This window comes from Mobula hypostoma, chromosome 3 (assembly GCF_963921235.1).
Source record: "Mobula hypostoma chromosome 3, sMobHyp1.1, whole genome shotgun sequence".
Taxonomy (NCBI): Eukaryota; Metazoa; Chordata; class Chondrichthyes; order Myliobatiformes; family Myliobatidae; genus Mobula; species Mobula hypostoma.
This window is the reverse complement of record NC_086099.1, coordinates 216,418,151-216,434,009: the sequence shown is the minus strand read 5'-3', so window position 1 is coordinate 216,434,009 and position 15,859 is coordinate 216,418,151. Positions and strand designations below refer to the sequence as shown.

Here is a 15,859-nt window from a genome sequence, read left to right as displayed (position 1 = left end):
CACGTTTATGAGGCATTTAGACCGGTGTCTACACAGGCAAGGCACAGAATCCACAGGCCTAAATGGGGGGGAGGTGGGACTAATGAGGAAGGGCCGAAGGATTAATTTCTCTACTGCACAGCTGTTACTGCTCAATCCAATCCATCACGTTTCAATGTTAATATTTTTGATGAAAGGGCCGGCCAGGCTGTAACATGAAATGACACTTGGACCCAGTTCGCAAACCAGTTCAACTTCATTCCATTCGAACTGGAAAAACTCCTCTGCTTTGTGCCTCCGAGGGTTCTTGGCAGGTAACCAAACCGTGATGAAATGCAAGAGGGCTCCCACATGCAACAAGAGGCTTTTTGGTTCATGCCAAGGAACTTCCCTCCTCACATTCGACATCACCACATACCAAACTTATTTCTGCTCCTGCAAATTAGGTGTCCCACACAAACCCTTTAAAATCAAAACACCCAAGGAATATGCTTCAGATTCAGCGACAAGACTCTGAGATAAGACCAGAAGACGTCGGAGCAGAATTGGACCACTGCTCCGTCATTCCATCATGGACAATCCAATATCCCTCTCAACTCATTCTCCTGCCGTTTCTCCACTCTTACTAATAAAGAACAGCATGGTAGCATAGTGGTTACACAACGCTTTACAGAACAGGCAACCCCGGTTCAATTCCCACTACTGCCTGTAAGAAGTTCATACGTTCTCCCTGTGACCGCGTGGGTTTCCTCTCACAGTCCAAAGACATACCGGTTGGTAGGTTACTTGCTCATTGTGAATTGCCGCATGATTAGGCCAGGATTAAATCGGGGGGGGGGGGGACGGGTGGAATTGCTGGGGTGGTGGCCCACTCTGTGCTGTACCTCCATTGCCGCCTGTGGTAATGAATTCCACAGCATCCAATGCTCTGAACTGGATGCTGCATTATAGAGGCATAGATCGAGTGGACACCCAGAAACCTTTTCCCAGCTAATACAAGGAAGCACAATTTTAATGCGACTGAAGGGAAGTATTTGGTGTGAGGATGTCAGAGACATGGGATTCCCCCCCTCCCTCTGGGAGTGGGGTATACGTGGAATATCCTGGCAGGGGTGGTGGGAGAGGCAGACACATTAGGGACATTTGATACATCCTCAGATGGGCCCATTGGTTGAAGATCTACTCTAGATTGACCCTAGAGTAGGTGAAATGTGGACACAACACCCCATACTACTGTGCTGCAGTGTTCTATTCCCTGAACTTACTCATTCATATTCATTGTCAATACGGGCATCGGCGCTAATAAAACAGACTCCCACCCTGCGCTAAAGTGGGGAACTTGAATGAACATAAAATTAGATAAACTTATGGAATCGATCAGACCATTCAGCCCCTTGGCTCATGCTAACCAAAAGTAAACCATATTCATTCCTGGCCCACAGTTCTGAGGACCACATCTCTTCAGTCCCACTCGAGCAACTCCTGGATGTGAGGATATTGATCGATTGAGATTCAGTGTGGAACAGACTCTTGCAGCCCTTCAGCCCAGCAACCCACTGACTTAATCTGAGCCTAGCCACAGGACAATTTACAATGACCAGTTAACCTACTAACCAGAGCGTCTTTGCACTGTGGGAGGAAACCGGAGCAGCCAAGGGGAGAACGCACAAACCGAACACTATGTTTGCCTCTGTCTGAACGCCTGAGAATGTTATAAACCTGCATGAACTCTTCCCATCATTCTCATCTCTCCTTATTGTAGCTCTCCAGCCTGGTAAGTTCCTAGGGCACCTCTCCAGTGCAGTGCCAGCCTTCCTGCAATGCGCTGGACAGCCGCGGTCTACTCATGCATGTTCTCTACACGTGGTCTACTGATGCATATTCTCTACACGGTCTACACATGCATGTAGACTTCCCAGCAACTTGATAGCAATCAATAGACACAAGCAGAGATGTGACTAGCAAGGCACTGCATTAATACTGAGTGCATTGTCATGCTACAGCACAGGGACAGGCCCTTCAGCCCACCACATCCATGCTAACCCATCTGCCATTTCACAGTAATCCCAGGTGATGCATCCTTCTATGCTTTGCCGTTCTTTGGCAGAGAATAACTTCCTCAAATCCCCTCTAATCTTTCCCATCAACCTGTCACATAGTTACTGGCACTTGCCGGGGGGGGGGGGGGTGGAATCGAATGCTTTATTTCGATTTCCCTCAGCAAATGTTATATTGTAGCGATGTGCTACACACAGCGCTAGAACAACCACACGGAGTCGGTGAGTTAGAGTTGCGATGAAAGAGATTTATTCAAACTTCGCGGCCCGCTTTAAAGCCTTACCGTTCCTGCCCTCCCTGGGCGGGACTGCTGTGGGGAATGCATATTCCCAGACCCTTTCTGCGTGCGGGATTTTCCCCCTGCTGGTGAAGATGGCCTGGCGCCCTTTTTGCTGCCGGCCCTCTGCCTGCGCGCGCTGTTGTGAGCCGGTCCGTGTGTGCCAGAAAGTGGGTCGCCACATAACGCCCCCCCAGAACCGGCGATACCTCCCCCAATGTCCACAGTCTGGATCGGCCTCGGTTTGGGGGGTCTGCCCCTGCGCCGCGGTGCCTGAGCCTGGACCAGCTGCGCCAAGTCCACATGGGCCGGTTTGAGTCGGTCCACCGTGAAAACCTCCTCTCTCCCCCCAATGTCCAGCACGAACGTGGACCCGTTGTTCCTGATCACCTTAAACGGTCCCTCGTAGGGCCGCTGTAGTGGTGCCCAGTGTCCGCCCCGTCGTACAAAAAGAAACTTACAGTTCTGCAGGTCTTTGGGTACGCAGGTCGGGCTCTGTCCGCGCTGTGAAGTGGGTATGGGGGCCAGGTTACCGAGCCTCTCCCACAGTCTGTCCAGGACTGCTGTGGGTTCTTCCTCTTGCCCCCTTGGGGCTGGTATGAACTCTCCTGGGACGACCAGGGGTGCGCCGTACACCAACTCGGCTGACGAGGTGTGTAGATCCTCTTTGGGCGCCGTGCGGATTCCGAGGAGGACCCAGGGAAGTTCGTCCACCCAGTTAGGCCCCTCCAGGCGGGCCATGAGAGCCGATTTTCAGGTGACAGTGGACACGCTCCACTAGTCCGTTCGACTGTGGGGTGGTAGGCAGTTGTGTGGTGTAGCTGTGTTCCTAAAAGGCTGGCCATAGCCGACCACAGGCTGGAGGTGAACTGGGCGCCCCTGTCGGAGGTAATGTGGGCTGGTACTCCGAAGTGTGCTACCCAGGTTGCGATCAGTGCTCGGGCGCAGGATGCGGAGGTGGTGTCGGTGAGCGGGACTGCCTCTGGCCATCTGGTGAACCGGTCTATCATAGTTAGGAGGTACCGCGCTCCTCGTGACACTGGCAGGGGCCCCACGATATCCACATGGATGTGGTCCAACCTCCGGCGGGTGGGTTCGAACTGCTGCGGCGGAGCCTTGGTGTGCCGCTGCACCTTGGCCGTTTGGCACTGCATGCATGTTTTGGCCCATTCACTGAACTGTTTACGCAGTCCATGCCACACGAATCTGTTGGAGACCAGCCGGTCGGTGGTCCTGATGGAGGGGTGCGCTAAGTTGTGAATGGACTCGAAAACCCGCCGGCGCCAGGCTGCTGGGACGACGGGGCGGGGTTGGCCGGTAGCTACGTCACATAGTAGGGTCCTCTCACCTGGGCCTACGGGGAGGTCTTGGAGCTGTAAACCGGAGACTGCAGTCCTGTAACTGGGGATCTCAGCGTCTGCCTGCTGTGCCTCTGCCAGCGCTGCATAGTCCACCCCCTGGGACAGGGCCTGTATGGTAGGTCTGGATAGTGCGTCTGGCACAACGTTGTCCTTTCCAGAGACATGCCGGATGTCCGTCGTGTACTCGGAAATGTAGGACAGATGTCACTGCTGGCGGGACGACCAGGGGTCGGACACCTTCATGAACGCAAAGGTAAGCCGTTTGTGGTCTGTGAACACGGTGAAGAGCCTACCTTCTAAGAAGTACCTGAAATGCCGGATTGCCAGGTATAGTGCCAATAGCTCCCGGTCGAAAGCACTGTATTTGAGTTCAGGTGGTAGCAGGTGTTTGCTGAAGAACGCCAGGGGTTGCCAGCGACCCTCGATGAGTTGTTCCAGCACTCCACCGACCGCTGTGTTGGATGCGTCCACCGTGAGGGCAGTAGGAACGTCCGTTCTGGGGTGCACTAGCATCGCAGCGTTTGCCAAGGCTTCTTTGGTTTTAACGAAAGCGGTTGCGGCCTCTTCGTTCCAGGTAATGTCCTTGCCCTTACCCGACATTAGAGTGAACAGGGGGCACATGGTTCGGGCTGCTGAGGGGAGGAAACGGTGGTAGAAATTCACCATACCCACGAATTCCTGCAAGCCTTTGATTGTGTTGGGTCGGGGGAAGTGGCGGACCGCGTCTACCTTGGCGGGCAGCGGGGTTGCCCCGTCTTTAGTAATCCTGTGGCCCAGGAAGTCGATGGTATCGAGTCCGAACTGGCATTTGGCTGGGTTGATTGTAAGGCCGAATTCACTCAGGCGGGAGTAGAGCTGGCGGAGGTGGGACAGATGCTCCTGCCGACTACTGCTGGCTATGAGGATGTCGTCCAAATAGATGAATGCAAAGTCCAGGTCGCGTCCCACCGCGTCCATTAGCCGCTGGAAAGTCTGTGCGGCATTCTTTAGACCAAACGGCATTCGGAGGAATTCGAAAAGTCCGAACGGGGTGATAAGTGCTGTTTTGGGGATGTCGTCCGGATGTACAGGGATTTGATGGTATCCCCGGACGAGGTCTACCTTGGAAAAGATCCTTGCGCCGTGTAGGTTTGCTGCGAAGTCTTGAATGTGCGGCACAGGGTAGCGGTCTGGCATTGTAGCCTCGTTCAGTCTGCGGTAGTCACCGCATGGTCTCCAGCCCCCCCCGTTGCCTTGGGCACCATGTGAAGGGGGGAGGCCCATGGGCTGTCAGACCGTCGTATGATCCCTAATTCCTCCATCTTCTTGAACTCCTCCTTCACCAGTCGGAGCTTGTCTGGGGTAAGCCTTCGAGCACGGGCGTGGAGGGGTGGTCCCTGGGTCGGGATGTGGTGCTGTACTCCGTGTCTGGGCATGGCTGCCGTGAACTGCGGTGTCAGTACTGATGGGAAATCTGCCAGGACCCTGGTGAATTCATCGTCGGACAGCGTGATGGAGTCCAGGTGTGGGGCTGGCAACTGTGCTTCACCCAGGGAGAACATTTGAAAAGTCTTGGCGTGGACTAATCGCTTCCCTTGCAAGTCGACCAGCAGGCTGTGGGCTCGTAGAAAATCTGCCCCCAGCAGTGGTTGGGCCACGGCGGCCAGTGTGACGTCCCACGTGAACCGGCTGGAGCTGAACTGTAGCCGCACCGTGCGGGTGCCGTAGGTTCGTATTGTGCTGCCATTAGCGGCCCTCAGGGTGGGTCCCGGTTCTCTGTTGCGGGTGTCGTAACTGGTTGGAGGTAAGATGCTGATCTCTGCTCCGGTGTCGACCAAAAAGCGGCGTCCCGACTGCTTGTCCCAGACGTACAGCAGGCTGTCCTGATGGCCAGCCGCTGTAGCCAACAGCGGCGGCTGGCCCTGGCATTTCCCGGGAATTTGCAGGGTGGTCTGCAGTGGCGGGCCTCTGTGCCCCACCGCTGGTGGTAGAAACACCATTGTTCGTTGGGCTCCTCACTCCCGTCGCCGGGTTTTGTAGGCTCTGCTGCCGGGCCTGGTCTGGTCTGTCGTTGGGCACGCGGTTTGGTGATCTGTGCGACGGGCGCCCCTCTCTCTTTCCTGGCATTCCACAGCACATCTGCTCGGGCCGCCACCTCCCGGGGGTTGCTGAAATCTGCGTCGGACAGCAGCAGGCATATGTCCTCGGGCAGTTGCTCTAGGAACGCCTGCTCAAACATGAGGCAGGGTTTGTGCCCTTCAGCCAGGGCCAGCATCTCGTTCATTAATGCTGACGGCGGCCTGTCTCCCAAACCATCCAGGTGCAGTAAGCGGTGGGCTCGTTCGCGCCGTGAGAGTCCGAAAGTCCTTATGAGCAGGGCTTTGAATGCTGTGTATTTGCCGTCCTATGGGGGTGACCGTATAAACTCGTCAACTTGTGCAGCTGTCTCCTGGTCGAGGGAGCTCAGCACGTAGTAGTAGCGAGTGGACTCCGAGGTTATCTGCCGAATGTGGAATTGTGCTTCTGCTTGTTCGAACCATAAATGGAGTCGCAGAGTTCAGAAGCTTGGCAGTTGTAACGAAACTGCATGAACAGATGCAGCGTCGGTCATCTCTGGTCCAAATATCGTTTGGGCCGTCGGGGTCACCAATTGTAGCGATGTGCTACACACAGCGATAGAATAACCACACGGAGTCGGTGAGTTAGAGTTGCGATGAAAGAGATTTATTCAAACTTTGCGGCCCGCTTTAAAGCCTTCCCGTTCCCGCCCTCCCTGGGCGGGACTACTGTGGGGAATGTATATTCCCAGACCATTTCCGCGCGCGGGATTTTCCCCCTGCTGGTGAAGATGGCTTGGCGCCCTTTTTGCTGCCGGCCCTCTGCCTGCGCGCGCTGTTGTGAGCCGGTCCGTGTGTGCCAGAAAGTGGGTCGCCACAATATCACTCCATTGAGAATTCTAATGCTTGATTCTAGTGGAGAATTTTATCTCCACCATTAACTGTGTCTGTATCGCTCTCACTTCTCCTTATTACTCTAATTCTCTATCTTGAAACATCCTTACCTGCCTACACATCTCTTCAACGTAGCTATACCCAAGATTACCACTTTTTTTGGCAGCGAGTTCCTATTATCAAGCACTCTGTGTGGGGTGAACAAACCTCTCAAACTCCCTTTGAAACTCCTTCCTCTCACCTTAAACCTAGGCTCTCTTGCTTTTGATATCCAAATTTTTTTTAAAACTCAAATTCCTTTAAAAGCTCCTTCCTGTCTGACATGTTGGTCCACAGCTTCCTCTTCTGCCACAATGAGGCCACTCTCAGGTTGGAGGAGCAAAGCCTCATATTCCATATGGTTAGCCTCCAACTTGAACATCGATTTCTCCAACTTCTGGTAATTTCTCCCACTCCTACTTCCTTCTTCTATTCCCCACTGTCGGCTCCCTTCTTCTCTTCACACCCGTCTATCAGCCCCCTTCCATTTCTCCCATTGTCCACTCTCCTCTCCTATCAGATTCCTCCTTCTTCAGCCCTTTGCCATTTCCACCTATCACCTGCCAGCTTCTCACTTCATCACCCCTTCCCCACCCGCCTGGTTTAACCTATCACCTTCTAGCCTGTGCTCTTTCACCTTCTCCCACCTTCTTATTCTGGCATCATCCCCCCTTCCTTTCCAGTCTCCATGAAGGATCCCGGCTTGAAATAACGTCAACTATTTACTCTTATCTATAGATGCTGCTTGACCTGCTGAGTTCCTCCAGCATTGTGTGTGTTGAACCCATGCCATCTTGTTGTTGACATCCTTAACATAGGAAGGAAATGCTGACTACCCACCCTGCAAATGGCTCACATAATTTCATACACCTCTCCAGCCTCCTCCTCTCCAGGGAAAACCAGCACAGCCCATCAATCTCTCCCCATAACTGAAGTCTTCCCCCAGTCCATGCAACGTCCTGGCCCTCTCCCCAATGCAATACTCCCTAGGGCGACCGAGCCAGTGCTCTCTCACACTGCAAAGCAAGATCCCAGCCCTGACCCAGGAAGGTAAGCATGCAACAACTGATTGTGGACTGCAGGAAGGGTAACGCAAGGGATCGAACACCAGTCCTCAAAGACGGATCAGAAGTGGAAAGGGTGAGCAAGTTCAAGTCTCTGGGTCGAGATCTCTAAGGATCTCCATTCTGGGCCCAACACGTCGACAAAGGCTATACTGTCAAACTTCATTAGCAGTTTGAGGGGATTTGATATGTCACCAAAGACACTTACAAATTTCTACCGATGTACCATGGAGAACCTTCTTACTGGTTGCATCACCGTCTGGTATGGAGGGTCACCGTACAGGATCGGAAAAGGCTGCAGAAAGTTGTGAACAGGTCAGCTCCATCCTGGGCACCAGCCTCCCCAGCATCCAGGACATCTTCAAGGTGTGGTGCCTCAAAAGTATTACGTGATGGGTACCGTGCCGTAGTGGTCAGCACAACGCTTTAGGGTATCAGCGACCCCGGTTCAATTCCTGCCGCTGCCTGTAAGGAGTTACTACGTTCTCCCTGTGACCGCGTGGGTTTCCTCCCACAGTCCAAAGACATACCGGTTGGTGGGTTCATTGGTCATTGTAAATTGTCCCGTGATTAGGCTGGAGTGAAATCTGGGGTTGTTGGGCAGTTCGGGGCAGTTGCTGGGCCGGAAGGGCCTATTCAGTGTTGTGTTTCAATAAGTATTAAACCCGATTCTGAATCTGCTTTCTTCACTGTCCTATCCACCTGTCTTATAGGATAAGGGAGCTGTCAACGTCCAGACAATCTGGAATCAGGACTTGAGGAAGACTTAATGAGTTAACACACAGAAGAGGCATGCAAGCATCCTTCACATAATCCTCCATTTTCCTTTCATCCACGTGCCTTTCCAAGAGTGTTTTAAATGGTCCTAACACGCAAAATTCTGCAGGTTGTGTCCGGTGCTCCTCCACATGGGTGAGACCCCGTCCTAATTTGGGGGACCCCTTCGTTGAGCACATCCACTCCATCTGCCAAAAGCGGAACTTCCCGGTGGTCAAACATTTTAATTTCCATTCCGACTTGTCGGTCCATGGTTTCCTCTTGTGCCACGATGAAACTACCCCCAGGGTGGTGTAGCAACACCTCATGTTCCACTTGGGTCGCCTCTAACCTCCATGAATGTCAATTTTTCCTTTCAATTATATAATAAAAATTCCCTCCTCTTCCCCTCTTCTATTCCCACCGGCTTCTCACTTCTTCTCACCTACCTATTGCCTCTCCCTCCTGCTTCCCTTTCTTCTTTGGTTCACTCTCCTCTCCTATCAGGCTCCTTCCTCCCCCACCCTTTACCTTTCCCACCCACCTGGTTTCACCTGTCACCTACTGGCTTGCCTCTTTCATGCCCCCCCCACCCACTTTTTTTTATTTTGGTTTCTCCCCCCCTTGCACTAACCACTGTTCCCAGGCCCTCAAACAGTGCACGAGGAGACTCCAGACCCTCAAATAGTGCACGAGGAGACCCCAGGCCCTCAAACAGTGCACGAGGAGACCCCAGGCCCTCAAACAGTGCACGAGGAGACCCCAGGCCCTCAAACAGTGCACGAGGAGACCCCAGGCCCTCAAACACTGCACGAGGAGACACCAGGCCCTCAAACACTGCACGAGGAGACACCAGGCCCTCAAACTCTGCACGAGGAGACACCAGGCCCTCAAACACTGCACGAGGAGACACCAGGCCCTCAAACACTGCACGAGGAGACACCAGCCCCTCAAACACTGCACGAGGAGACACCAGGCCCTCTCCACTGGAAGCCTGCGGCCTGCTAATCAGTGTTGCTCTCCTCCCGTTAACCCTTTCAGCACCCACCTCTAATCCCCAGGACCTCGGCTTAAAATAGCCAACCATGAGCAATCACACAGCATCTTTCTCATCCATCATCTCAACGATGCTTCGCAGAGAAGCAAATTAATCACTTTGGAAGCATGGTGATTGATGAGAAGACGGAAAGTGCAAAGCACAATGCTAACTAACTGGGGAATATCAGCATTTATGGCTCTTTTTGGAACTGTCTGCCTAACAGTACTGCCGGAGCATCTTCGTCACACGTCCATAAAACTCAGGATGTATGAACTTTAAGAAAGGGGTTCAATTCCTGTGACTGTCTGTAAGGAGCTTTGTTGCTTATTTAACATAGCAGAGTATGGCCATTCGGCCCATTGAGTCTGTGCCGCCATTAGGGTTGGCTGATGTATTTTCCCCCTCAATCTCATTCTCCTGCCTTCTCCCTGTAACTGATCAAGAACCTAGCAAACTCCACTTTAAATAAACACAATGGCTTGGCCTCCACGCCCATCCGTGACAATGAATTCAACAGACTGACCGTACACCTTCCCCTCCACTGTCCACCTGGTTCTCCAGACGTGGAGAGAATGACAGGCCCTCCTCCGCGGGACCCGAGGTGCATACTGGCAATCTGGCCTCTACTGTGCTGGCAGCAGCTCTCCATTCCGCTCCCCGTTTAACAAATTAATCTCTCCAGCTGCCACCGTGGAACTTAAACTCCCAGCTTTAGACGGAGTGTCTGGGTCACTGCCTCTCCCCCGTGGCCAAAAGCAGTGCCCACCTCGCCTGCTCTGACCTGCCCAGGGAAATCAGCTCACCACCTTCCCAGTGGATTGGAAACTCGCAACTGGTCTTACTGTAACGGCAACTCCACATCCCGGCCGGAAGCATGGCGCGGGCCCGGCCGGGAGCGTAGCGCGGGCCCTGCCGACCCCATGAGCCGAGCTGCCCAGCAACCCACCTGTTCAACCCCAACCTAACCACAGGACAGGTTACAACGACCAATTAACCTACCAACCAGCACACCCTTGGACTGTGGGAGCAATCTGGAGCACCCGGAGGAAACACACAAGTAGACAGGAAGAATATACACTCTTTCTGCCGGAATTGAACCCCGACCCCCCCAAAGCCCTGAGCTATAATAGCGTCGGCCTAACATGGTGTATCTTATCAAGAAGATCTGCTTTAAAAATATTCAGATTCTGCTGCCCCAAGTCCCAACAATGTGCTGAAAGAGCTTTTCTTCATCTTAATTGAGACCACATTTCCGGGTTGCTTTCCTTGCAGCGGCAAAGGCTTGACAAAATTATGAGAGGCACAGATGGAAAACGAAACATTATTTCCCCCAGGCTCAAAATATCTAATATTGCGGGGCATGCACTTAAGGTGAGAGGGGACAAGTACGAAGCAGATGTGCAGGGCAGGTTTTATATACACATATACAAGGGCAGCTTTGTTGATACAATGTGCTGAAGGTGAAAGATCTGCGGTGATAGAACCAGCATGCAGGCGGTCAGCATCGTGATTTAAGCACCAGCTTTAAGAAAGGGGTTCAATTCCTGTGGCTGCTTGTGAGGAGTTTTGTTGTGTATCTAACGCCAGTAATATTTGAGTGATCTTGTATACATGTTCTTTGATTAAGCATCCTTGTTTGTTTAAATAATCATTTATGGTTACACGAAAAACAAGTGAATGGCATAGGTCATTACGCTACCACGTGATACGTGCGCGCCTCACTTTAAGCGAGCAGCGCGGTAATGTAGCATCTAGCACAACGTTTTAAATTACAGGCACCCTGGGGTTCAATTCCCGACACTGCCTGTGTGGAATCTGTACGTTCTCCCCATGACAGTGTGGGTTTCCTCCGGGTGCTCTGGTTTCCTCCCACATTCCAAAGACATACCGGTTGGAAGGTGAATTGGCCATTGTACATTGTCCCATGATTCATCCAGGAATAAACCAGGGGATTGCGGAGTAGCGCAGCTCAAAGGGTTTATTCCGTGTTGTACCTCAATAACTAGAACACAAATTAGACTAACAGTTCGGGATCATGTTGTATCTCAATAACTAGAACACAAATTAGACTCCCGACTCTTCCTCTGAATTAGTTTAACGCTTGAAGTTACAAAACAGAACAAACTTTGTAAATTCTCACTGTGACACTGTTGTTTAATCTGGGTGCTCCAGTTTCCTCCCGCATTCCAAACAGACGTACGGATTTGGGTTAGTGAGCAATGGGGATACTACATTGCCACCGGAAGCCCAGCCTTTCATTGTCCAGTACGTCCTGTGTCAGGGGTGGCCAACCTTTTACATTCCATGCGTCGATTTTTTCACGCACGAGTTCAGATGCGCCACACAACTCCTGTACCCCCATTCAATTCTTGTAAAAATGTTAATATAGAACTCGTGTGGAAAAAAAATCGCACCCGAACTCATGCGTGAAAAAATTGACGCATGGAATGTAAAAGGTTGGCCACCCCTGTCCTACGTTTCGATGAATATGCGACAAATAAAAATAATCTTCTTTATCTTCTCCTAATTGCACAATCTACCTCATCCTGACCCTTATTATCTGCCTGTACTTCTTCCCATAACAGTAACATTATATTCTGTCTCAGCACAAAACGCTGACTGTTTATCCCCCCTCCACAGATGCTGCCTGACCCACTGAGTTGCTCCAGCATTTCTCAAGATTTCCAGCATCTGCAGAATTTTGTTTACTGTATTCTGTTACTGCGTTTTCCCCTTCAACTACCCCCGAGGTGCTGCTGCTCCACCACAGACGCTGCCTGACCCAGTCTTTCCAGAAGAAATCCACGTGCCCTGGGGCACGGCATCAAATGCAGGGAAACAGGCCAAAGCACTTGGCAAAGGACAGCCACAGCTGCCCACCTAAGACAAGGTACATAACACACTGCAATGAAGCAAGGGCCCTCAGGACAGTAGGTACAGATGGCCAGAGCACATCACTGAAGGAGATAGTGAAAGAGCAAAACTAATTATACACACACGAGATTCTGCAGACGCTGGAAATCCAGAATTCGGTTCACAAAATTCTGGAGGAACTCAGCAGGTCAGGCAGCATCTGTGGAAAGGAATAAGGAAGAAGCTAGAATGACTTGGTGAGGGAGGGGACAGAGTACAAGCTAGAAGGTGATAGGTGAAGTCAGGTGAGGGGGAAGGTGGGGGCAGAAATGAAGCGAAGCTGCCAAGTGATAGGTGGAAGAGGCACAGGGCTGGAAAAGGAGGAATCTGATCAAAGAGAGTGGACCATGTGAGAAGGGGAATGAGGTAGGGCAGGTGAGGAGAGGAGTTAAGAGGGGAGACAGAATGGGGAATGGAAAAAGGGAAAAGAGGGAGGGGGGAGAAATTCCTTTCCAGTCCTGATGAGGGGTCCTGGCTGTTTATGCCTTTCCATAGATGCTGCTTGATCTGCTGAGTTCCTCCAGCACTTTGTGTGTGCTACTCTGCAAACAAATACAGATTCCCCACTTTGACCACACTGTCGTCACAAGAGATTGGTAGGCATTCAAACTATGTAGGGCTCCTTATCAGTACCTCGCTTTGACACTGAGACGAATCCTACCATAGTAGCCTCACGATGCACGCAGCATAATTGTTCAGCCTTTATGCCATGCTTTTGAAGTTCAAGAAACATTTAAACTTTTATTAAAGCCGTTTGAGTTATTTTGGGTTTGACGACAGTGATGAGGTAGGGAATCACAGAGATGGAGCCAGACACGGTTACAGGGTTCCAGCTTACTTGATATGAAAGGTAACACGTTCCGTGGGAGTCTTTCCCGTTTCTTTTCACTGCTAAGTGCATCTGGCCATGGGGAGCTTTGGCTTTGTGCAAGCTTTGGCTTGCTGCCTTCGGGCAGGAGGTACAGGAGTGTTAGGTTGACCCTCACTAGCTATTATCCTTCAACCATCACACTCCTGAACTGCCGCAACACTGAGCTGCTCACTACACACAACCCAAGAACTCCACGACTCACGTTCTCAGTATTATTTATCTGTTTAGTAGTGGTCATCTTTTTTACATACTGGCAGCTTGTCTTGATCATATTTGGTTTTTCACAGATTTGATTGCATTTCTTTGTTTTACTATAAATGCCCTGAAGAAAACAAATCTCAGGATGAATAAACTCTTCTCGGGCTTCCAGCAGGGTACAGGTATCAATTATAACCGATGTTTGGATGACAAACTCTGCCATCTTCATCAGGGATGATGCTTGGGCATGTCTGGTCCACTGGTATTTATACCCCCGTAGTCTGTCCCTCCTGATCGGTTAGTCCTCATCCAATCAAGTTTCTGCTCTCCACTTTCTTTTCAAACAAATTCCAGTTCTTACTTAGAGCGAGACCTTAATCTTTGTTAAAATACTTTTCCTCTAGTTTTATTTCAATGGCTTCTTTTACCAGGCCGTCCCAAAAGCCACTGGCACGGCACGATAGTTTTGTGCCATCAAAGTCAATCCTATGGCCAGTGCGAATGCTGTGTTCTGCTACCGTCGATTTCTCTGGGTAACCCAAACAAATACACCTCCTGTGCTCCCTGATGCAGGTTTCCACCGTGCACACCATCTGGCCGATATACGCTGTTCCGTATTCGCAGGGAATCCTGTACATGCCAGCTGTCCTGCGCCCCAGGTCACCTTTGACCCACTCTGATTGGAGCTTCCTTAGGGGTTTGTGGGTGGTATTAATCCAGTATTCCTTCAGGATCCTTCCAGAAACTGTGGAAATATACAGAAAACAGGTGATAGCGAGGGGTTCCATCTCATTGTCAGGCTTCCTGGTCTTTCTGTCTGCCCTTTTAAAGGCCAGCTTGATTTCCTTCACCTTGTAGCCATTCTGTAAGAACATTGTGTGTAATTGTCTCATTTCCTCGGGGAGACTATGGGCCCGAAATAGTTTTCACACGGTTACTCAGTAGAAAGTAGAAAGAACCACTCTGCATTGGGAGGTGTGATGGTAGCTGCTATTATTGAGGAACAAGTTCGTGTGAGTGGATTTCTGATAGATGCCATGTCTGAGGCTACTGTCCAGTTTTTATTGTATCAGAATGTCCAGGAACGGGGGGCAACTATTCTTCTCCATCTCCATCATAAATTGGATGTTCAGATGGTTGTGGAACTGTTGGAGAGCCTGGAGTCCACAAGGCCACATTACAAACCTGTCATTGACGCATCTGAAGAAACATTAGGGGTGTAAGGGCGGTGAACTCAGAGCCCTCTCATCAAAAGTCCTCCTTGTAGAAATTAGTAATAGCCAGTGACAAGAGCAACCCCACAGTCACTCCGTCCTTTTGTTCATAGTAGCTAGAGGAAGTACATCGATGTAGGTGAGCTCAAAAAGGTCAATGGTACCCTCATCAAACCTTAACCACAGGAGGACCAAGCTGTCCTTAATGGGTCGAAACTGACCGCCGTGTCCTCCGGGGTCAGCTGGATGCTGGTTATCATTTTAACGAAGTCGGTCGAATTCGTGATGTGATGATCACAATCCCCAAAGGGACACAGCATGGTCATTACATGCGCAGTGAATCTCAGGATAGTATGTACATGGTGATATACATATACTTTGGTAATAAATTTACTGTGACCTTCCTGTTTTTAATAAGGTCAGAATAGTCTTTCCAAAGGGGGAAAGCACTGAGGATTCCAGGGACAAATGGGTCAGCTGTGGTGGAGTGGGAACTAGGGTTGAGGAAGGTGGGTACACTGCGAGAAAAGATTTAGAAGGATATGGACGTGAGAGGCTAGTTTAGATGGGACGAGTTTGAATGGACATCTTGGCACACGACAGCAAGAAACTGCAGAGAGTTATGGACACAGCTCAGCACATCACAGCGTGGCTAACTTCACTCACCTCAGCTCTTCAATGGATTCCACAATCTATGGAGTCACTTTCAAGGACTCCGCAACTCATGTTCCCAGTGTTATTTACTTGCACACTTTGTCTCGTCTGGCACCTTTGGATGTTTGTCAGTCTTTATGTATGTCTTTTTTTAAATAGTCTATCGTATTGCTTTATTAAGATTATTAATCTTAATGTAGGGATATGGTGATATACATGTACCCCGACAATAAACTTTCTTAGAAATTTGAGAGGTTAAAATGCAGAGCCGACCTTAAGAGTCATCCAGGTCCCACAAAGGTTGCTGAGACGGAGTAAGTTGCAGGAAAAATGTTTGCCAGGATCGAAGGACTTGTTCTGAGGACAGATCGGACAGGCTGGGACCGCTCTCCTAGGAGCGAAGGAGGCAGAGGACTGACGCAAAGATACACAAAATGATAAGGTGCGTACTGGGCAGTCTTTGTCCCGGGATAGGAGAGATTCAGAAATAGACGGAACAGGCTAAA

At 50.8% G+C, this 15,859-nt stretch overlaps 1 protein-coding gene across 2 annotated transcripts in view; it reads right to left on the bottom strand.

Annotated features, from left to right (window-relative positions):
* acvr2ba (activin A receptor type 2Ba) overlaps positions 1-15,859 on the bottom strand; it is a 160,616-nt gene that overhangs the window by 121,070 nt on the left and 23,687 nt on the right. The gene's annotated exons all lie outside the window — the stretch shown is intronic.